Source organism: Heterodontus francisci, chromosome 31, assembly GCF_036365525.1.
Source record: "Heterodontus francisci isolate sHetFra1 chromosome 31, sHetFra1.hap1, whole genome shotgun sequence".
Lineage (NCBI taxonomy): Eukaryota > Metazoa > Chordata > Chondrichthyes > Heterodontiformes > Heterodontidae > Heterodontus > Heterodontus francisci.
In genome coordinates, this window is record NC_090401.1 from 63740270 (window position 1) to 63765206 (window position 24937).

The window sequence follows — 24937 nt, forward strand, 5'->3', positions numbered from 1 at the left end:
GGCTATTTTACCATGACGGCCAATTGAGAGGCCGCAGTCAGGACTACTGTCAAATTAAGGACTGTGTCCTGCCTCCCCAAACTGCCAGTGCAATCAGCAGCAGTAATAAGGGGTTACTGCTGAGTCTGCAAGGGGAAGAAGAGGCCACTTCCATGTTGATGCACTCACAAAGGGCTGAAAAGAAAATGTTTTAATGTGGCAGGGCCAGGCAGGCAGGTCCCGGTGATTGGAGGAGTGAACCCTCCCGTGGTGCCACCAGGGGGCCCCCTCCTTGGGCCATTGAGCGACAATAAAGGTTAGTTCCTCCGCCCAGGAAGCCAGGGAGGTTACCTTGATGAAGCTTGTGGACTGCTCATGCAGCAGGGATTGTACCGATGCTGGTAAATTGCTGGTGGGATCGTATAATGGCTGTTAATAGGCCAATTAATTGGGAGCCACTGCCATTCCCACTTCTGGGAATATCCCGTGGCCCTCCATTGGGCTGGTAAAATCCTGGCCTCTGTGTCTACAATTTATGATCACACAAACCACCAACTCTACTGTAAATGTCCACCATTTGTAACTAGCCTTTTTAATGCAATACTTCCTGGTCAGCAATGCCATTCAAAATAAAAGGGACATGAGGAAAAACGTTTTCATGCAGTGAGTGGGTAAGGTCTGGAATGCACTGCCTGAGAGTGTGGTGGAGGCAGGTTCAATTGAAGCATTCAAAAAATAATTAGACAGTTATATGAAAAGGAAGAATGTGCAGAGTTATGGGGAGAAGATGGGGGAATGGGACTGAGGGAATTTCTCTTTCAGAGAGCTGGTGCAGACATGATGGGCTGAATGGCCTCCTTCTGCACTGTAACGATTCTGTGATTCTGTGAAATTGAAGTCCAATTAAATGAATCCTTGTCAATACAGGAACAGATAATTCTGAGTTCTTGCAGAGCTCACTATAAAGCATGGAATAAATTTGTAGTTCTCCCACTAGCTCAGCAAGTTTAGCTGGTGAATAGCTGAGTGTGTACATGCCAGGAAGCTGTCAGGATCAAGCACCACCCTGTGTTGAGTCATCTGACCTCAGCCAGGAGAGTCAGAGGTGCTATTGAATGTCAGTGATTTACAGAGGAGAGTGATTGGCCAATGTTTTCACTCCCCTGATTAGCATCGAGTGATCTCTGGTGGAAGTGCACTTGTGTGGGTGAGGATCAGGCTCCGTCTCAGCAATGTTAAATAACATGTCATCACTCACATATTAATAATGTCTACTTAACCAAGGTACCAGAAAGTGAAAAGCACTATTGGAACCATACTATAATAAGGAGACAGTTCCTTCTAGAGAGATGTAAAGAAAAGAAAAAGACAATAGGTCTTAAAATACTTATATTTGATTCGAAGAACAGATGTGGACATAGAGAGAGAGCTGGGCTCAGTCTAATCTAGTCTAAAATTCAATTTCTCCCAGTTCACTTCGCAGACTATATTGGACCCGATTTTAACTCTTTATAAGTGAGTGTGTTTTGAGTTAAAATCCATTCTGCCTTGTCAGAAGTGCTGTCCTTTGGATGTGATGTTTGGTCTGTTTGTTCAGATGGATAGAAACAATCCCATGACACTTCGAAGAACAGCAGGTGGAATGTTATTTGATTCTTACACTGCATACTCACTTGGTCCCTGTCAAATAAAGCAGCTAAACAATTCATACCGCACTCGCCAAGTATTTCAGTCCGCTTTGGGAAAAGTTACAGAGGCACATGTGGGAACCTTTCTGTATCTCACTAAGTAATTCTATCATTGAAAGTAACCTTGAATTTATTGACAATTTTCTTGAACTTTTACACCCTGCAAACAGCGACAGAGCAGAAAGGACTGCAAAAATGAGCAGATACACATTAATCTAGGTCTCTGCTCCACCACTGTGCATCATGCATTTAAAATGGGGGCATGAAACTCCTTCTTGGAACTGGTGAGAGCTTCTTTAAAATAACAAAATAACATCTGGGATGGTGTCATTTTATTCTGCACACTCTGTTCCAATGTTCAAACACACAGGGCATGAGATGCAATTCACTTTGTCATACAGTAAGCTGGCAAAGGATCAGCTGGGGATGGAAATTCAGTTAGAACTTACATGGCTTACTGCTTTTCCTAAAGTTTTTGTGTTTTTTTCTGCTTTTGTGGTAATTTCTCTGCTGCTTCTAGTTTCTCCATGACAACTTCTTTAGTGCCAGCAGGTGGGTTTCCCGATGGAAATTCCCATATATGTGAACTTTGTGGAGGAAGAATGCCAGGCAGGTCATGCTTTGCCAAAGGTGTTCTGTTCTCACCCACCAGCATCCTCATATCCTTATCTATAAATACCATGATCATTATTACTTTCATTGTTAAGCAAATGTGCAAGGAGAGTTTGTTAATCAGTTTTTATCCATCCATACTGAAGTCAACCCCAGAAACCTGAGCAAATAATCTGGGCTGACACCTCCGAGGTGTTATCTTTTGGGTGAAACATTAAACTGAATTTCTGCCTGTTTTCCAAGTGGGTGTGAAAGATCCCATCACACTATCCAAAGTTCTTTTGGTATCTTGAACAATATTTATTCCTCAACTAACATCAAAAACAATTTATTAATACTTAATTTATTAATACTTAATTTATTAATCTACTAATATTTATTATAAGCCCACCGAGTCACACAGCTACCTCGACTACACTTCTTCACACCCTGCCTCCTGTAAGGACTCCATTCCATTCTCCCAGTTTCTCCGTCTCCGACGCATCTGCTCTGATGATGCTACCTTCCATGACGGTGCTTCTGATATGACCTCCTTTTTCCTCAACCGAGCATTTCCCACCCCCCCCCCCCCACTGTTGTTGACAGGGCCCTCAACCATGTCCGGCCCATTTCCTGTACCTCTACCCTCACCCCTTCCCCTCCCTCCCAGAACTGTGACAGGGTTCCCCTTGTCCTCACTTTCCACCCCATCAGCCTCCATATCCAAAGGATCATCCTCCGCCATTTCCGCCATGTCCAGCATGATGCAACTACCAAACACATCTTCCCCTCCCTTCCCCTGTCAGCATTCCAAAGGGATCGTTCCCTTTGTGACACCCTGGTCCACTCCTCCATTACAGCCAACACCTCGTCCCCTTCCCACGGCACCTTCCCCTGCAATCGCAGGAGGTGTAATACCTGCCCTTTTACCTCCTCTCTCCTCACTATCTCAGGCCCCAAACACTCCTTTCAGGTGAAGCAGCGATTTATTTGTACTTCTTTCAATGTAGTATACTGTATTCGCTGCTCACAGTGTGGTCTCCTCTACATTGGGGAGACCAAAGGCAGACTGGGTGACCACTTTGCGGAACATCTCCGCTCAGTCCGCAAGCAGGACCCTGAGCTTCCGGTTGCTTGCCATTTCAACACTCCCCCCTGCTCTCATGCTCACATCTCTGTCCTGGGATTGCTGCAGTGTTCCAGTGAACATCAACGCAAGCTCGAGGAACAGCATCTCATTTACCGATTAGGCACACTACAGCCTGCCGGACTGAACATTGAGTTCAATCATTTCAGAGCATGACGGGCCCTCCCGCCCACTTTTTTTAGTTTTATTATTTTTTTATTTGTATTTCATTTCATTTTAGTTTGTTTCATCATTACAGTTTTTTTTAACCATGTGCCTGTCCATTTTTTTTCTTCATGTTTTTGTTTATGTCTAGGGCTTTCATTATTCTGTCATTTAACACCCTCTCTGCACTAACGCTTTGTATTTCACCACACTCTTTGTCTTTGCCTTTGCCCCATGACCTCCTTATCAGTTATTCTCTGTCCTATCAACACCTTCCCATTTGTCCTCTTTTCCCCACCCCCACTTTATTTGCTAAAAACCTTTTACATTTCTAACCTTTGCCAGTTCTGACGAAAAGTTGCTGACCTGAAACGTTAATTCTGTTTCTCTCTCCACAGATGCTGCCAGACCTGCTGAGTATTTCCAGCACTTTTTTGGTTTTATTTCAGAAACAATTTAGCTGGTCATTATCACATTGCTGTTTGTGGGATCTTGTGCTTTGTGAATTGGCTGCCATGTGACTCACCATCACATTTTCAAGGGCAATTAGGGAGGGACAATAAATGCTGGCCTTGCCAGCAAGGCCCCGATCTCATGAACAAATAAAAAAAATGGATAATGTGGCAGTCAATTTGCCAATTACAATAGTGACTACACTTCAAAAGTACTTCATTGGCTGTGATCTCCTGAGGTCGTGAAAGGCGCTATAGAAATGAAAGCCCTTTCCTTTCTTTCCTTTGGCAGAGGATTAGTGCATGTGGAAGCTCCAGCTATCAAGGTAGGCTGTGACACTGGTATGATATGTGATGGTCAGATGAACCACAATGCTAGATGCTTCTTTGGAACCACCCCAATGTTAAAGGGGGTAAAGGGAAACCAGTAGATGTAGTGTATTTGGATTTTCAGAAGGCCTATGACTAACAATGTTATAAATACAAGTCTAAAGGCATTGTGTCTTAATGTGCGGAGCATTCACAATAAGGTAGATAAATTAACAGCACAAATAGATATAAACAGTTATGATTTAGTAGCGATTACGGAGACATGGCTTCAAGGTGAACATCCAGGGTATTCAGTATTTAGGAAGGACAGGCAAAAAGGGAGAGGAGGTAGGGTAGTGTTGTTAGTAAAGGAGGAAATCAATGCAATAGTGAGGAAGGATATTGGCTCAGAAAATCATGATGTAGAATCAGTATGGGTGGAGCTAGGAAACACCAAGGGGCAGAAAACATTGGTAGGTGTTGTCTATAGGCCCCCAAACAGTAATAGAGATCTAAGGGATGGCATTAAACAGGAAATTAGAGACACATGCAATAAGGGTACAACTGTTATCATGGGTGACTTTAATCTACATATAGATTGGTCAAACCAAATTAGCAATAATACTGGAGTGTGTAAGTGATGGTTTTTTAGATCAATACGTAGAGGAACCAACTAGAGAACAGGCTATCCTAGACTGGAAATTGTGCAATGAGAAAGGATTAATTAACAATCTTGTTATGCGGGGTCCCTTGGGGAAAGACGACCATAACATGATAGAATTCTTCATCAAGATGAAGAGTGAAGTAGTAGAAAGTGTGTTTTTTTTCAGGTTTGCACTTGCTGCTGTTCAATATTCAGTGTATTTACACCTAATCTGTACTAATGCTTTGTCTCTCAACACACCATGAACATATTGTTTGCCTTTGCTCCATGACCTTTTGGTCAGCTATGTGGCCTGGTCCAATCTAGATCTCCTTTGTTAACTCTTGCCCAACCCCCACCTCACTTGCTTATAACCTGTGACTTTTCTAATATTTGTCAGTTCCGATGAAGGGTCACTGACCCGAAACGTTAACTCTGCTTCTCTTTCCACAGATGCTGCCAGACCTGCTGAGTGGTTCCAGCATTTCTTGTTTTTATTATAGTAGAATACGAAACTAGGTTCCTGAATCTAAATAAAGGAAACTATGAAGGTATGAGACGCGAGTTGGCTATGATAGATTGGGGAACTTTACTAAAAGGGTTGATGGTGGATAGGCAATGGATAATATTAAAAGAACGTGTGCATGAATTACAACAATTATTCATTCCTGACTGGCACAAAAATAAAACCAGCAAGGTGGCTCAACCGTGGCTTACAAAAAAAAATTAGGGATAGTATTAGATCCAAAGAGGAGGCATATAAAATTGCCAGAAAAAGCAGCAAGTCAGAGGATTGGGAGCAATTTAGAATTCAGCAAAGGAGGACAAAGAGATTGATTAAGTCAGGGAAAATAGAGTATGAGAGTAAACTTGCAGGGAACATAAAAACTGACTGTAAAAGCTTCTATAAATATATGAAGAGAAAAAGATTAGTGAAGACAAATGTAGGTCCCTTACAGTCAGAAACAGGGGAAATTATAATGGGGAACAAAGAAATGGCAGAACAATTAAACACATACTTTGGTTCTGTCTTCACAAAGGAGGACACAAATAACCTCCTAGAAATGTTAGGGAACCAAGGGTCCAATGAGAGGGAGGAACTGAACAAAATCAGTATTAGTAAAAAAATAGTGCTAGGGAAATTAATGGGGTTAAATGCTGACAAATCCCCAGGGCCTGATAATCTACACCCCAGTGTATTAAAGGAAGTGGCCCTGGAAATAGTGGATGCATTGGTGATCATCTTCCAAAATTCTATAGACTCTGGAGCAGTTCCTACAGATTGGAGGGTGGCAAATGTAACCTTACTATTTAAAAAAGGAGGGAAAGAAAAAACAGGGAATTACAGACCAGTTAGCCTTACATCAGTAGTGGGGAAAATGCTAGAATTTATTATAAAGGATGTGATAGCAGAATGGGCGGCACAGTGGCGCAGTGGTTAGCACTGCAGCCTCACAGTTGCAGGGACCCGGGTTCGATTCTGGGTACTGCCTGTGTGGAGTTTGCAAGTTCTCCCTGTGTCTGCGTGGGTTTTCTCCGGGTGCTCCGGTTTCCTCCCACAAGCCAAAGACTTGCAGGTTGGTAGGTAAATTGGCCATTATAAATTGTCACTAGTATAGGTAGGTGGTCGGGAAATATAGGGACAGGTGGGGATGTTTGGTAGGAATATGGGATTAGTGTAGGATTAGTATAAATGGGTGGTTGATGGTCGGCACAGACTCGGTGGGCCGAAGGGCCTGTTTCAGTGCTGTATCTCTAATCTAATCTAATCTAACACCTGGAAAGCATAAACGGGATTGGACAAAGTCAGCATGGGTTTACGAAAGGGAAATCATGCTTAACAAATCTACTGGAGTTTTTTGAGGATGTAACTATTAGAATAGATAAGGGAGAACAAGTGAATGTGGTGTATTTGGATTTTCAGAAAGCTTTTGATAAGATCCCACATAAGAGGTTAATGTGCAAAATTAAAGCACATGGGATTGGGGGGAATATACTGGCATGGATTGAGAATTGGTTGACAGACAGGAAACAGAGAGTAGGAATAAACAGGTCTTTTTCTGAGTGGCAGGCAGTGACTAGTGGGGTACCACAGGGATCAGTGCTTGGGCCCCAGCTATTCACAATATATATTAATGACTTGGGTGAGGGAACTAAATATAACATTTCCAAGTTTGCAGACGACACAAAGCATGGGAGGAAAGTGAGTTGTGAGGAGGATGCAAAGAGGCTCCAATGGGATTTGGACAAGTTGTGTGAGTGGGCAATTGCATGGCAGATGCAGTATAATGTGGATAAATGTGAGGTTATCCACTTTGGTTGAAAAACAGAAAGGCAGATTATTATCTGAATGGTGATAGATTGGGAAAGGGGGAGGTGCAACGAGACCTGGGTGTCCTTGTACACCAGTCACTGAAAGCAAGCATTCAGGTGCAACAAGCAATTAGGAAGGCGAATGGTATGTTGCCCTTCATTGCAAGAGGATTTAAGTACAGGAGCAGGGATGTCTTACCGCAGTTATACAGGGCCTTGGTGAGACCACATCTGGAGTATTGTGTGCAGTTTTGGTCTCCTTATCTGAGGAAGGATGTTCTTGCCATAGAAGGAGTGCAAAGAAGATTTACTAGGCTGATTCCTGGGATGGCAGGATTGATGTATGAGGAGAGATTGGGTCAACTTGGCCTATATTCACTTGAGTTTAGAAGAATGAGAGGAGATCTCATAGAAACCTATAAAATTCCAGCAGGACTAGACAGTTTAGATGCAGGGAGGATGTTCCCGATGGCTGGGGAGTCCAGAACCAGGGGCACAGTCTCAGGATACGGGGAATGCCATTTAGAACCGAGATGTGGAGAAATTTCTTCACTCAGAGAGTGGTGAACCTGTGGAATTCTCTACCGCAGAAGGCAGTGGAGGCCAAGTCATTAAATATATTCAAGAAGGAGATAGATATATTTCTTAATGCCAAAGGGATCAAGGGATATGGGGAAAAAGCAGGAAAAGGGTACTGAATTAGACGATCAGCCATGATGTATTTTGAATGGTAGAGCAGACCCGAAGGGCCGAATGGCAGACTCCTGCTCCTATTTTCCATGTTTCTCTGTTCAATAAGGTGCCACATAAAAGGTTATTGCACAAAATAAGAACTCAGGGTATTGGGGGTAATGTGTTGGCATGGATTGAAGATTGGCTAACACACAGAAGTCAGAGAGTCAGGATCAATGGGTCTTTTTCAGGTTGGAAAGCCGTAACTAGTGGGATGCCACAAGGATCGGTCCTAGGGCCTCAACTATTTACTGTCTATATTAATGACTTAGAGGAAGGGACAGAGTGTAGTGTATCCAAATTTGCTGACGATACAAAAATAGGTGAGAAGGCATGTTGTGATGAGGACACAAAGAATCTGCAAAGGGATATAGATGGGTTAAGTGAGTGGGCAAAAACTTGGCAGATGGAGTTCAATGTGGGAAAGTGTGAGGTCATCCACTTTGGTAGGAAGAATAAAAAGGCAGATTATTATTTAGATGGAGAAAGACTACAAAATACTGCAGTACAGAGGGATCTGGGTGTTCTTGTACATGAAACACAAAAAGTTAGCATGCAGGTGCAGCAAGTAATTTGGAAGGCAAATGGAATTTTAGCCTTTACTGCTAGGGGGTTAGAGTTTAAAAATAGGGAAGTCTTGTTACAACTGTACAGGGTCTTGGTGAGGCTACACCTGGAGTACTGTGTACAGTTTTGGTCCCTGTATTTAAAGAAGGATATACTGGCATTGCAAGCAGTTCAGAAAAGGTTCACTAGGCTGATTCCTGGGATGAAGGGGTTGTCTTATCAAGAATGGCTAAACAGGTTAGGCCTTTATTCACTTACAGTCAGAAACAGGGAAATTTATTATGGGGGACAAAGAAATGGCTGACCAACTAAATGCATACTTTGGTTCTGTCTTCACAAAGGAGGACACAAATATCATACCAGAAATGTTGGGGAACACAGGGCTTAGTGAGAGAGAGGAACTGAAGGAAATCAGTATTAGTAGGGAAATGGTGTTGGGGAAATTGATGGGATTGAAGGCCAATAAATTCCCAGGGCCTGATCGTATGCATCCCAGAGTACTTAAACAAGTGGCCCTAGAAATAGTGGATGCATTGGTGGTCATCTTCCAAGATTCTATAGACTCTGGAAGAGTTCCTACAGATTGGAGGGTAGCTAATGTAACCCCACTATTTAAAAAGGGAGGTAGAGAGAAAGCAGGGAGTTATAAACCAGTCAGCCTGACGTCGGTAGTGGGGAAAATTCTAGAGTCCATTATCATAGATTTTTTAGCAGAGCAGTCAGAGAACAGTGGTAGAATCGGGCAGAGTCAGTATGGATTTACAAAAGGGAAATCATGCTTGACAAATCTACTAGAATTCTTCGAGGATGTAACTAGTAGAGTTGATGAGGGGGAGCCAGTGGATGTGGTTTATTTGGACTTTCAGAAGGCTTTCGACAAAGTGCCACATAAGAGATTAGCATGTAAAATTAAAGCGAATGGTATTGGGGGTAGTGTATTGCGATGGATAGAAAATTGGTTGGCGGACAGGAAACAAAGAGTAGGGATAAATGGGTCTTTTTCCAAATGGCAGACTAGTGGGGTACCGCAGGGATCGGTGCTAGGACCGCAGCTATTCACAATATATATTAATGATTTAGATGAGGGAACTAAATGTAACATCTCCAGATTTGCAGATGACACAAAACTGGGTGGGAGGATGCAGAGAGGCTTCAGGGTGATTTGGACAAGTTGACTGAGTGGGCTAATGCATGGCAGATGCAGTATAATGTGGATAAATGTGAGGTTATCCAATTTGGTAGCAAAAACAGGAAGGCAGATTATTATCTGAACGGTTATAAACTGAGAGAGGGGAATATGCAGCGAGACCTGGGTGTTCTCGTACACCAGTCGCTGAAGGTAAGCTTGCAGGTGCAACAGGCGGTAAAAAAGGCAAATGGTATGTTGGCCTTCATAGCGAGAGGATTCGAGTACAGGAGCAGGGATGTCTTGCTGCAATTATACAGGGCCTTGGTGAGGCCACACCTGGAATATTGTGTGCAGTTTTGGTCTCCTTATCTGAGGAAGGATGTTCTTGCTGTAGAGGAAGTGCAGCGAAGGTTTACTAGACTGACTCCTGGGATGGCGGGACTGACATATGAGGAGAGATTGAGTCGGTTAGGATTATATTCGCTGGAGTTCAGAAGAGTGAGGGGGGATCTCATAGAAACTTATAAAATTCTAATAGGACTTCACAGGGTAGATGCAGGAAGGATGTTGCCGATGGTGGGGGAGTCTAGAACCAGGGGTCATAGTCTAAAAATACAGGGTAAACCTTTCAGGACTGAGATGAGGAGAAATTTCTTCACCCAGAGAGTGGTGAGCCTGTGGAATTCGCTACCACAGAAAGCAGTTGAGGCCAAAACATTGTATGTTTTCAAGAAGGAGTTATATATAGCTCTTGGGTCTAAAGGGATCAAAGGGTATGGGGCAAAAGCAGGAACAGGTTACTGAGTTGGATGATCAGCCACGATCATAATGAATGGTGGAGCAGGCTCGAAGGGCCAAATGGCCTACTCCTGCTCCTATTTTCTCCGTTTCTATGAGTTTAGAAGAATGAGAGGTGATCTTATTGAAACATATAAGATTCTAAGGGGGCTTGACAGGGTAGATGTTGAGAATATGTTGCCACTGGTGGGGGAATCGCAAACTAGGGGACATAGTTACAGAATAAGAGATCACACATTTAAAACTGAGATGCGAAGGAATTTCTTCTCTCAGAGGGTGGTGAATCTCTGGAATTCTCTACCTCAGAGAGTTGTGGAGGCTAGATCACTCAATGTATTTAAGGAGGTGGCAGATAGATTTTTGAAATCTCGGGGAGTCGAGGGTTATGCGGAGCAGGCCCAAAAGAGGAGTTGAGGCCTGGGACAGATCAGCCATGATCTTATTGAATGGTGGGGCAGGCTTGAGGGGCTGAATGGCCTACTCCTGCTCCTATTTCTTATGTTCTTATTCCATGAAAGACGGCATACCAGAACAGTCTGATTTCTCACAAATTACCACCAATATTTTTAAGTCGGCATTGTTACAAACAGTTGGTAAAAAACAAGACAGGAATATCTGCACAGGCTTTGAGCAGTAGAGAGATGGATGGAGAGCTGTGCCACATCCACAAGGACACTCTTTAGCTAACAAGCAGCATTGGGTGGCCACAGGCAGTGACTGTGACTATGTCAGTGACACAAAGCCATCCTCATCACACCATTACACAAAGATCTGGTTCGACAACAAGAAAGGCATAACTTCCATATTGTACTATGCTGTAAGGTTCTTCTCTGGGTCTGTGACTGGATTAGGTACTTGAAATGAGATACAGGATCGTTCTTTTGAATCTTCTGTCCTAAGATCAAAGATTCTTGATTCTGCAGAGTCTCTTGACCGCTCACACTTCAGCCAATTCTGCATTGAATAATTGTGCCGTTCATTGTGTCACTTGTATTATTTTAGTATTTATATGAATGGATAATAATGGAAAATAGTTTTTGTGTGCTGTTGCCTAGCTTTTTGCACATTTTCAAATCCTCAAAGTAGAGACAAAGCAATTTGGTCTTTCAATCCCAAAGCTTTAGAGTAACAATGAGTCACTGTCTGAGGGTGTCATCTACTGGCTGAGATGAGGAATTATCGTGTCATTCGAATTAAACCGAAATCTCACAAAACCCTTACAACAAATCTCAATTAATGTATTAATATTTCTTCCATTAAAAAGTTGATTTGTAATATTTCGTAATTGTTATGACCAAGTGAGAAAGGTGTCTCGGGGTCTTTTACTGTCTTCACCTGGTCTTATTGTAACAGAGTTTAATTTTAAACACACTGGGCTGAATTTTACAAGTACAAAGAACAAAGAACAAAGAAAATTACAGCACAGGAACAGGCCCTTCAGCCCTCCAAGCCTACGCCGAGCCAGATCCTCTATCTAAACCTGTCGCCTATTTTCTAAGGGTCTGTATCTCTTTACTTCCTGCCCATTCATGTATCTGTCTAGATACATCTTAAAAGACGCTATCGTGCCCGCGTCTACCACCTCCGCTGGCAAAGCGTTCCAGGCACCCACCACCCTCTGCGTAAAGAACTTTCCACGCATATCCCCCCTAAACTTTTCCCCTTTCACTTTGAACTCGTGTCCCCTAGTAATTGAATCCCCCACTCTGGGAAAAAGCTTCTTGCTATCCAACCTGTCTATACCTCTCATGATTTTGTACACCTCAATCAGGGCCCCCCTCAACCTCCGTCTTTCTAATGAAAATAATCCTAATCTAGTCAACCTCTCTTCATAGCTAGCGCCCTCCATACCAGGCAACATCCTGGTGAACCTCCTCTGCACCCTCTCCAAAGCATCCACATCCTTTTGGTAATGTGGCGACCAGAACTGCACGCAGTATTCCAAATGTGGCCGAACCAAAGTCCTATACAACTGTAACATGACCTGCCAACTCTTGTACTCAATACCCCGTCCGATGAAGGAAAGCATGCCGTATGCCTTCTTGAACACTCTATTGACCTGCGTTGCCACCTTCAGGGAACAATGGACCTGAACACCCAAATCTCTCTGGACATCAATTTTCCCCAGGACTTTTCCATTTATTGTATAGTTCACTCTTGAATTGGATCTTCCAAAATGCATCACCTCGCATTTGCCCTGATTGAACTCCATCTGCCATTTCTCTGCCCAACTCTCCAATCTATCTATATTCTGCTGTATTCTCTGACAGTCCCCTTCACTATCTGCTACTCCACCAATCTTAGTGTCGTCTGCAAACTTGCTAATCAGACCACCTATACTTTCCTCCAAATCATTTATGTATTTCACAAACAACAGTGGTCCCAGCATGGATCCCTGTGGAACACCACTGGTTACACGTCTCCATTTTGAGAAACTCCCTTCCACTGCTACTCTCTGTCTCCTGTTGCCCAGCCAGTTCTTTATCCATCTAGCTAGTACACCTTGGACCCCATGCGCCTTCACTTTCTCCATCAGCCTAACATGGGGAACCTTATCGAACGCCTTACTGAAGTCCATGTAGATGACATCTACAGCCCTTCCCTCATCAATCAACTTTGTCACTTCCTCAAAGAATTCTATTAAGTTGGTAAGACATGACCTTCCCTGCACAAAACCATGTTGCCTATCACTGATGAGCCCATTTTCTTCCAAATGGGAATAGATCCTATCACTCAGTATCTTCTCCAGCAGCTTCCCTACCACTGATGTCAGGCTCACCGGTCGATAATTACCTGGATTATCCCTGCTACCCTTCTTAAACAAGGGGACAACATTAGCAATTCTCCCGTCCTCCGGGACCTCACCCGTGTTTAAGGATGTTGCAAAGATATCTGTTAAGGCCCCAGCTATTTCCTCTCTCGCTTCCCTCAGTAACCTGGGATAGATCCCATCCGGACTTGGGGACTTGTCCACCTTAATGCCTTTTAGAATACCCAACACTTCCTCCCTCCTTATGTCGACTTGACCGAGAGTAATCAAACATCTGTCCCTAACCTCAACATCCGTCATGTCCCTCTCCTCGGTGAATACCGATGCAAAGTACTCGTTTAGAATCTCACCCATTTTCTCTGACTCCACGCATAACTTTCCTCCTTTGTCCTTGAGTGGGCCAATCCTTTCTCTAGTTACCCTCTTGCTCCTTATATATGAATAAAAGGCTTTGGGATTTTCCTTAACCCTGTTTGCTAAAGATATTTCATGACCCCTTTTAGCGCTCTTAATTCCTCGTTTCAGATTGCGCCTACAATCCCGATATTCTTTCAAAGCTTCGTCTTTCTTCAGCCGCCTAGACCTTATGTATGCTTCCTTTTTCCTCTTAGCTGGTCTCACAATTTCACCTGTCATCCATGGTTCCCTAATCTTGCCATTTCTATCCCTCATTTTCACAGGAACATGTCTCCTGCACGCTAATCAACCTCTCTTTAAAAGCCTCCCACATATCAAATGTGGATTTACCTTCAAACAGCTGCTCCCAATCTACATTCCCCAGCTCCTGCCGAATTTTGGAATAGTTGGCCTTCCCCCAATTTAGCACTCTTCCTTTAGGACCACTCTCGTCTTTGTCCATGAGTATTCTAAAACTTACGGAATTGTGATCACTATTCCCAAAGTAGTCCCCTACTGAAACGTCAACCACCTGGCCGGGCTCATTCCCCAAGTGCCACAGTTCGCGGCGGCGCACTCTAAAAACGGCGATATTACGCGCAGGGGCTCATTTAAATAGAGGGGACGTAACGGCCGCCCCGATGACAGAAGGGGCAGTCACTGCAACCCTGGCAACAACATCCAGCACCACCTATAAAATGTAAAGGTCCCGATCTCTGGAATGTAACAATACAATGTCATGTCAGATATAAATCACTTCTCCCACCCACACCCCCCCCCCCCAACCATAGGTAAATTAAACATTAATCACACTCTTCCCCCATAATAAACCTTTAATAGTATTCTGAACTTTCCCCCCAAAAATTTGTTCCCTTTAACCCTCAACCCCTTCCCACCATCCCATTAGCCAGTAAAGATTGTTTACCCCGTTCCTCCAGCCCCCCGCTCTGAAAATTCTATTGCTCCCCCCTCCCCACCAGGTTCTTGCCCGGAGCTCGGTGCGGTGTTCCGAAGGTGTGCGGAGCAGGAACGGCAGCCGTAATGTGGGTGTGGGACGGCCGCCGCCTGCAGGTAAGTTTATTTGCATCTCATTTGGTACAGTTTGCATATGTATATGAAGGGCCAGCCGCCTGGTGACGGGGGGGGTGCTGCACCGAGGTCCCTCCACCACCGGTAATATGTGGCAGGTCCTTCTCAACGTCGCAGGTCGAGGCGAGCCTCTCCCCACATGATTTTACCGGTCCCCGTGCCGCGACCCGTGGCGTCGAGCAGCTGGTAAAATTCAGCCCACTGTGTTTTGAGCTACACCTTTGGTGAATCCTTTTTCACAGCTTTCCAATTATAAGGCAAAGAAATGAGCACACCAGGTTTTCTTAGGCTTAAAGGAGAAAAGTGAAATTTATTGAACTTACTTAAACTCTAATTCGGTTAACGCCTACGGATACACGCCACACCCCACACTAGCATGCATACACAATATGCACATGCAAATAGAGACAGAAAAGAGAAGAAAAATAAAATGGAGAGGTTGAGGCATTCTCTGAAGAGTTTTTTTTTACTGTGCTTCAAGCTCGCTGTAGGGTCCTTGATTGTAGGTAATTCTTGCTTTTCGTTGGGGCCCAGTATTCCTCTTAAACCTTGTTCACTGTAGGAGACTTTTCTCTCTTGGGGTTCATATGTCTTCAATGGTTTCTGAAGCTGGTGAAGGTGAGATGAGATCAGACAGCAGAAAGATGTTCTCAGTCCAGGAGCAAACAGCTTTCTGAGTTCAAAATTCTGTGGCCAGTTCAAATTCAAAAAACCAACAGCCAGCCAGTCATGTGGCTAAACTGGTCTGACCCCTTCTTCTGTGTATTGGGGAAGCAAGGACTGGGTCCATTGTTCCAACACTGTCTGCTAGCATGCAAATGTCTTTCCAGTCAGGGGCCTGGCAATTCCTTGTGATAGGGCCTCTTGTCTTCCCAGCCACAACTTTAAGTTTTAATGTTCATGTGGCAAAATAATGCCTCAGTCTTGGCAGGTGGGGGCCTTGCCTGACAGTAATCTTTAACTGAACGTGAGTATTTTAATGTTCTTAATGCGGAAGTAAGTTTCAAGGGAGTAAGACCAGGATGGAAGGCCTCTACTTTAATGCCAGGAGTATTGCAGGTAAAACAGATGAGTTAAGGGCAATGATTGACACGTGGAATTGTGATATAGTAGCCATCACGGAGACATGGTCGAGGGAGGAGCAGGATTGGCAGCTCAATATCCAGGGATATAGAATCTTCAGGCGAGACAGAGGAGGGGGTAAAAGAGGAGGGGGCATTGCAATATTAGTTAAGGAGTCAGTTACTGCAGTAAGGAGAGATGATATCTTGGAGGGGGCAACAGATGAAGCTTTATGGGTAGAGTTTAGGAATAAAAAAGGGACAGCCACATTGCTAGGTGTTTATTATAGACCCCCAGATAGTCAGCGGGAAATTGAGGAGCAAATATGTGCGCAATTCACAGAGGTGTGTAAAAATAATAGGGTAATTATATTAGGTGATTTCAACTTTCCCAACATTAATTGGGATAGTCATCGTGTTAAGGGCTTAGATGGAGTGGAGTTCTTAAAATGTATACAGGAGAACTTTTTAGCTTAATATGTAGAGGATCCAACAAGGGAGGGTGCAGTGCTGGACCTAATTCTGGGGAATGAAGTCGGACAGGTGGTTGATGTGTTGGTGGGGGTGCATTTTGGTGATAGCGACCACAACATGGTACAATTTAAGCTTGTTATGGAGAAAGAAATAGACAAGTTGCAAAAAAAGGTTTTGGATTGGGGGAGAGCGAATTTTAGTAAAATAAGGCAGGATCTGGCCAAGGTAGACTGGAAAGAGTTACTTGTCGGGAAATCAACAGAAGAGCAGTGGGGGGCATTGAAAAAGGAAATGGGGAGGGTACAGGCCCAACATGTTCCCTCTAGGGTAATAGGTAGGAGCAACAAGCCCAGAGAACCATGGATGACCAGAAACATTCAGGATATGATGAGAAGGAAAAGAGAGGCTTTTAGCAAATACAAGGAGAGCAAATCAATGGAAGCATTAGTGGAATACAGAAAGTGTAGGATGGAGCTTAAGAAAGCAATTAGGAGAACAAAGAGGGGATATGAGAAAGCTCTGGCTGGTAAACGTAGGGAAAATCCCAAGATATTCTATAAGTATATCAATGGGAAGAGGATAACCAGGGAAAGAGTAGGACCCATTAGGGACCAAGGGGGAAATTTGTGGGTACAGCCAGAGGACATTGGTAGGGTGTTGAATGAATACTTCACCCAAGAGAATGAGGATGTAGATATGGAACTTAGAGAGAGAGACGGTGAGGTTCTTGAGCAAATTGTCATAGGGAGTGACAAGGTATTGGAGGTTTTGGAAGGCTCAAAAGTGGACAAATCTCCAGGTCCAGACGATTTGTGTCCCAGGATGCTGTGGGAGGCGAGGGTAGAGATTGCAGGGGCTCTGACCCTAATTTTTAATTTCTCTCTGGCCGCAGGGGAGGTGCCAGAGGACTGGAGAACAGCTAATGTGGTCCGACTATTTAAGAAAGTTTGTCGAGATACGCCAGGGAACTACAGACCAGTGAGTCTCACGTCAGTGGTAGGGAAACTATTGGAGAAAATTCTGAAGGAGAGAATCTATCTCCACTTGGAGAGGCAAAATTTGATTGGGAATTGTCAGCATGGCTTTGTCAGAGGGAGGTCATGCCTAACAAATTTGATTGAATTTTTTGAGCATATGACCAGGTGTGTAGATGAGGGTAGTGCAGTTGATGTAGTTTACATGGATTTCAGCAAAGCCTTTGACAAGGTCCCACATGGGAGACTTATCAAGAAAGCAAATGCACATGGGATACAGGGTAACTTGATAAGGTGGATTCAAAATTGGCTGAGCTGTAGGAGACAGAGAGTGATGACAGACAGCTGTTTTAGTGACTGGAAGCCAGTGTCCAGTGGCGTACCACAGGGATCTGTGCTGGGTCCCCTATTGTTTGTCATTTATATAAACGACATAGATGACTATGTGGGGGGTAGGATCAGTAAGTTCGCAGATGACACAAAGGTTGGCCGAGTGGTTAACAGTGAGGTGGAGTGTCTTAGGTTACAGGAAGATATAGATGGGATGGTCAAATGGGCAGAAAAGTGGCAGATGGAATTTAATGCTGAAAAGTGTGAGGTGATACACTTTGGAAGGAGTAATGTGACACGGAAGTATTCAATGAGTGGCCTGACACTGAGAAGTTCCGAGGAACAAAGGGACCTTGGCGTGTTTATCCATAGATCTCTGAAGGCAGAAGGGCAGGTTAATAGGATGGTGAAAAAGGCATATGGGACACTTGCCTTTATCAATCGAGGCATAGATTACAAAAGCAGGGATGTCATGTTGGAGTTGTACAGAACTTTGGTAAGGCCACAGCTGGAATACTGTGTGCAATTCTGGTCGCCACATTATAGGAAGGATGTGATTGCATTGGAGGGGGTGCAGAGGCGATTCACCAGGATGTTGCCTGGGATGGAACATTTAAGCTTTGAAAAGAGGTTGGATAGGCTTGGGTTGTTTTCGCTGGAGCAGAGAAGACTGAGGGGTGACCTGATCAAGGTGTACAAGATTATGAGGGGCATGGACAGGGTGGATAGGGAGCAGCTGTTCCCCTTAGTTGAAGGGTCAGTTACGAGGGGTCACAAGTTTAAGGTGAGGGGTGGGAGGTTTAAGGGGAACTTGAGGAAGAACTTGTTTACTCAGAGAGTGGTGACGGTCTGGAATACCCTGCCTGGGAGGGTGGTAGATGCAGGTTGCCTCACATCCTTTAAAACGTACCTGGATGAGCACTTGGCACATCATAACATTCAAGGCTATGGGCCAAGTGCTGGCAAATGGGATTAGGTAGACAGGTCAGGTGTCTTTAATGCATCGGTGCAGACTCGATGGGCCGAAGGGCCTCGTCTGCACTGTATTATTCTGTGATTCTGTGAATGTTAGAGAGAATAAAGCCTATCTTATCCACGTTTGACTGTCCTTTTTAATTTTCTGCATATTTAAAGTATTTTGTAAATCTGTTTTGCAACTCACTTGCCTTTTGTCTCCATTTCTCACTTTGCATTTTTCACTTTGCTGTTTTCACTTTTTTTAGTTTAAGCGTTTTCATTTGATTATTTTTTAATGTTATTTTTCCCTGTTATGCTTTTCTCCATTTTCCTTTTTATGTATCTAGTTTTGATTTTTTTTCTTGTTCTGCCTTCTCCTTTACTAGTCTTCCTTTGCTTTGTGATGTGCTCTCAGACTTTTCTAAATTTGTTCCAGAATATTTCATGTTCTTAGGCATTGATTTATAATCTTCTGTTTGACACTGTCTCATCATTCTGCATTGATCTACAGTTTCATCCAGTATTTCTCAAGATTTACTTTAGACCCGTCTACCCATCAGTGCTATTATCTGGCCTTCTTTCTCATCCTTTCATTACAAGCTAGTTATGCTTTCAACAGAGGGACGGAGTTTTAAAAATCTGACATTGATTTTGACTCACAACTCATCATAGTTTATACTTGTGTGGTTTTTTTCACATTGTTCTTGTGCTCTTACTTACATGAATTCTCTACTTTGACCTCAACTACATTTCCTAGCAATCAGTTCCAGCTGTTAATCCCCCTGTTAATAAAATACTCCCTGAACGTGTCTTTCACAAATCTGCTCATTCGCCTTCATGTTGTTTCAAATTTACCTTCTCTAACTTGTGAGATATCTCATGACCCCCAGTCGGTCCCCTCTGAGGCAGCTTTGTCAAAAAGATTATCTTTGACATGGAGATATCAAACTGATTAAATTTATTGTCTCTATAGAGATAACGGCAACAGGGACCCGGTTCAAACACTGATGCCCTGCTCATTCAGCAGCGTTCAGTAGGGGCAACAGTTGTGCAAAAACATTGAAGATGCTAAAATTACTGAGGGAAGGGAAAATGAGCGAAAATTTCGATTCCTGTCCAGTGTCCCATGTGTGTATAAGGATGTCTGTGAAGGACAGGAAAGGGCTTGTGTTGTTTGAAGTGAGAAGTTTCCCTTGGGAGTGATGATTGTGTCTCTGCTCATCATTCAGGGCCGACCAGGCTGATAACTTTCTGGTCATTCATGTTTTTTTAAAATTCTTCCATGGGATGTGGGTGTCGCTGCCAAGGGCAGCATTTATTGCCCATCCCAAATTGCCCTTGAACTGAGTGGCTTGCTAGGCCATTTCAGAGGGTATTTAAGAGTCAAGCACATTGCTGTGGTCTGGAGTCACATATCGGCCAGACCAGGTCAGGACGGCAGATTTCCTTCCCAGATGGGTTTTTACAACAATCGATGATAGCTTTTAATTCCAGATGTTTCTTGCAGCACTTTCTTTCCTCGCACCGGCACTTAAACATAACCTTAAATAGAAATGAGACAGCTGCACAATTCATTGCTGCAGTTAGCACAAAACATGGCCAAATCAAATGATGATTGTTTACCCGTTCAGTACCGGCCAGGTAAACAGAACACCGGGGTTTGAACAGAAAACTGGGTCACAATTTATCTGATGTAACTGCTGATGAACAATATTGGGAAACATCAGCACTGAGTTATTTGACCAATATTATGCTGGTAACATTAAAATCACTCATAAAACAATGCTGTACCTAAAATATCTGGCAGTTAAGGCGCCGCCAATCTTTCTTTAAATGAAAGTTCATCAGTTAGTGGAGGGTTTTTTTTAGATTATGTTTGGACGGAAAACCCCAGCTTGTTACAGAGCATGCGCCTTGCAGATCAATCTCCGACCTGAGGCGTGGGGATTTCCAGTTTCTTCAAAAAGAAAATGTCAATTGAGGTAAGAAAGAAAGAAAGAAATGGGGGGAGACAGAGAGAGAGAATGAAAAGAGAGGGGAAGAGGGCAGGGAGGGAGAGAGAAAGAGAGGGAAACAGACAAAGAGAGAAATAGAGGGGGAGAGATGAGGAAGAGACAAGAGGGGAAGAGGTGGAGAAATAGAAAGGAAGTGGAAAAGAGGGAGAAGGAAGAGAGAAAGGGCAAGAGAGAGAGGAAGAGTGGGAGGGATAGAGAGAGAATGAGGAGAGAGGTAAAGAAAGAGAAGGGGAAGGAGAGGGGGAAAGAGAGGTGAAATGAGAGAGAGGGAAAGAGGGAGTGATGAGGAAGAGAGCCAAATAAAGAGAGAGGGAGGGAGAGAATAGAGAGGGAGAAGAGAAAGAGGGAAAGAGGAGAGAGGGAAAGAGGTAGAGAAAGAGAGAGAGGGAGAAGAGAGAGAGAGATGGAGAAAGAAAGTGAGAAGAGAGAAAGAAATAGAGAAAAAGAGGGGAAGGGAGAGGGAAGGGGAAAACGACAGGGAAATAGAAGGAGAAGAGCGAGATGGGGAAAGAGAGAGAAAAAGACAGAGTGAGAAGGAGAAGCAAGAGAGAATGAAAGAGAAAGAGAAGAGGAAGAGAGAGAGGGATGAAAGAGAGAGAGGAAAGGGGAAAGAGGGAGGGCGAGATAGAGAGGGCAAGAGAGAAGAGAGAGGAAAAGTGATAGAGATGAAGGAAGAGAGAGGGGAAAGAAAGAGAGAAAGGGGAAAAATAGAGAGGGGAAGAGAAACAGACAGGGAGAACTCGGGGCTCTATTTATATCATTAATATTTTGTGGAGTTACAGTGACTTTAGTTGAATTTTATGATATCCGCAATATGGATGCGGTTGTTAGATTCTTGGGAATCTTTAAATTATTTGCCCAGGGTTTTTAGCTCTGCCTGCTTCCTTCAATTAAGATGTTGAAATGTTCCTGTCAATGTTTTGCTCTGATCTGCTGGAACTGGCTTCCAATTTGTGGTGAGGTGCCTGGCATTGCTGGAATTCCGACAGGGAGAGTATACCCATCAGTCAGAGTATACCCATCAGTCAGAGTATACTCATCAGTCAGAGTATAACCATCAGTCAGAGTATACTCATCAGTCAGAGTATACTCATCAGTCAGAGTATACCCATCAGTCAGAGTATACTCATCAGTCAGAGTACACCCATCAGCCAGAGTATACCCATCAGTCAGAGTATACCCATCAGCCAGAGTATACCCATCAGTCAGAGTATACTCATCAGCCAGAGTACACCCATCAGTCAGAGTATACTCATCAGCCAGAGTATACCCATCAGTCAGAGTATACTCATCAGCCAGAGTACACCCATCAGTCACAGTATACTCATCAGCCAGAGTATACCCATCAGTCAGAGTATACCCATCAGTCAGAGTATACTCATCAGCCAGAGTATACCCATCAGTCAGAGTATACTCATCAGTCAGAGTATACCCATCAGTCAGAGTATACCCATCAGTCAGAGTATACCCATCAGCCAGAGTATACCCATCAGTCAGAGTATACCCATCAGTCAGAGTATACCCATCAGTCAGAGTATACTCATCAGCCAGAGTACACCCATCAGTCAGAGTATACTCATCAGCCAGAGTATACCCATCAGCCAGAGTATACCCATCAGTCAGAGTATACCCATCAGTCAGAGTATACTCATCAGCCAGAGTATACCCATCAGTCAGAGTATACCCATCAGCCAGAGTATACCCATCAGTCAGAGTATACTCATCAGCCAGAGTACACCCATCAGTCAGAGTATACTCATCAGCCAGAGTATACCCATCAGCCAGAGTATACCCATCAGTCAGAGTATACCCATCAGTCAGAGTATACTCATCAGTCAGAGTATACCCATCAGTCAGAGTATACTCATCAGCCAGAGTATACTCATCAGTCAGAGTATACCCATCAGCCAGAGTATACCCATCAGTCAGAGTATACCCATCAGTCAGAGTATACTCATCAGCCAGAGTACACCCATCAGTCAGAGTATACCCATCAGCCAGAGTATACCCATCAGTCAGAGTATACTCATCAGCCAGAGTACACCCATCAGTCACAGTATACTCATCAGCCAGAGTATACCCATCAGTCAGAGTATACCCATCAGTCAGAGTATACTCATCAGCCAGAGTATACCCATCAGTCAGAGTATACTCATCAGTCAGAGTATACCCATCAGTCAGAGTATACCCATCAGTCAGAGTATACTCATCAGCCAGAGTATACCCATCAGTCACAGTATACTCATCAGCCAGAGTATACCCATCAGTCAGAGTATACCCATCAGTCAGAGTATACTCATCAGCCAGAGTATACCCATCAGTCAGAGTATACTCATCAGTCAGAGTATACCCATCAGTCAGAGTATAACCATCAGCCAGAGTATACCCATCAGTCAGAGTATACTCATCAGCCAGAGTACACCCATCAGTCAGAGGCACAGTGGCGCAATGGTTAGCACCGCAGCCTCACAGCTCCAGCAACCCGGGTTCAGTTCTGAGTACTGCCTGTGCGGAGTTTGCAAGTTCTCCCTGTTTCTGCGTGGGTTTCCGCCGGCTGCTCCAGTTTCCTCCCACAGCCAAAGATATGCAGGTTGATAGATAAATTGACCATTGTAAATCGCCCCTAGTGTAGGTAGGTGGTAGGGGAATGGTGGGGATGTGGTAGAGAATATGGGATTAATGTAGGATTAGTATAAATGGGTGGTTGTTGGTCGGCACAGACTCGGTGGGCCGAAGGTACTGTTTCAGTGCTGTATCTCTAAATAAATAAATAAATATCCATCAGTCAGAATGTACCCATCAATCAGAGTATACCCATCCAAGTACACCCATCAGTCAGAATATACCCAGCAGACAGTCTACCCATCAGTCAGAGAATACCCATTAGAGGGAGGCAAGGGAAGAAATTGCTGGGGCCTTGACAGAAATCTTTGCATCCTCATTGGCTACAGAAGACAGAGGGTAACAGTGGATGGGTGTTTTTCTGAATGGAGGGATGTGACTAGTGGTGTTCCGCAGGGATCAATGATGGGATCTTTGCTGTTTGTAGTATATATAAATGATGTGGAGGAAAATGTAGCTGGTCTGATTAGTAAGTTTGCGGACGACACAAAGGTTGGTGGAGTTGCGGATAATGATGAGGATTGTCAGAGGATACAGCAGGATATAGATCAGTTGGAGACTTGGGCAGAGAAATGGCAGATGGAGTTTAATCCGGACAAATGTGAGGTAATGCATTTTGGAAGGGCTAATGCAGGTGGGAAGTATACAGTAAATGGCAGCACCCTTAGGAGTATTGACAGGCAGAGAGATCTGGGCGTACAGGTCCACAGGTCACTGAAAGTGACAACACAGGTGGATAAGGTAGTCAAGAAGGCATACGGCATGCTTGCCTTCATCGGTCGGGGCATAGAGTATAAAAATTGGCAAGTCATGCTGCAGTTGTACAGAACTTTAGTTAGGCCACACTTAGAATATTGCGTGCAATTCTGGTCGCCACACTACCAGAAGGACATGGAGGCTTTGGAGAGGGTACAGAGGAGGTTTACCAGGATGTTTCCTGGTCTGGAGGACATTAGCTATGAGGAGAGGTTGGATAAACTCGGATTGTTTTCACTGGAATGACGGAGGTGGAGGGGCAACATGATAGAGGTTTACAAAGTTATGAGCGGCATGGACAGAGTGGATAGTCAGAATCTTTTTCCCAGGGTGGAAGAGTCAGTTACTAGGGGACATAGGTTTAAGGTGCGAGGGGCAAAGTTTAGAGGGGATGTGCGAGGAAAGTTCTTTACACAGAGGGTGGTGAGTGCCTGGAACTTGCTGCCGGGGGAGGTGGTGGAAGCAGATACAATAGCGACGTTTAAGAGGCATCTTGACAAATATATGAATAGGAAGGGAATAGAGGGATATGGGCCCTGGAAGTGCAGAAGGTGTTAATTTAGGCAGGCATCAAGATCGGCGCAGGCTTGGAGGGCCGAATGGCCTGTTCCTGTGCTGTACTGTTCTTTGTTCTTTGTAGTCAGAGTATACCCATCAGTCAGAGAATACCCAGCGGTGAGAGAATACCCAGCAGCGCCCGGACCGGTTCGACTGGATTCTGTTACTGGACCCGGAGCAGTGCCTTGAAAGGGTGGAATTGATTCCAGCAAACTGACCTTCCCTTTCTCTTTCTGCTGGTTTAGAATATTTCCTCTCTCACTTTCCAGGAGGAAGCTACAGAGCGAGTCGATACTGAGCAGTCACAGCGGAAGATCAAAGACAAGCAGAGAGCGGCTGGTAAATATCATCCCAATTATTTTCGGTCGAATGAAGGTTGCACAGATGAACCTTCCTGAAAAGGGGCTGCTCAGCAAATAATCCTTTGTTTGGGGGATCCCTCC

The 24937-nt window shown here is 44.1% G+C and overlaps 1 protein-coding gene across 8 annotated transcripts in view; it reads left to right on the top strand.

Annotated features, from left to right (window-relative positions):
* The window catches only part of LOC137347339 (tumor necrosis factor alpha-induced protein 3-like), a 145796-nt gene that overhangs the window by 50791 nt on the left and 70068 nt on the right, over positions 1–24937 (top strand). For 3 of the 8 annotated variants that reach the window (XM_068011790.1, XM_068011788.1, XM_068011791.1), the window contains exon 2: positions 24764–24833. The gene's annotated coding sequence lies outside the window, so the exon portion shown is untranslated. Of the gene's footprint in view, positions 1–5435; positions 5505–20445; positions 20526–24620; positions 24834–24937 lie in introns of those variants that run through there. The other 5 variants (XM_068011792.1, XM_068011785.1, XM_068011794.1 and 2 more) reach the window with 3 other exon arrangements.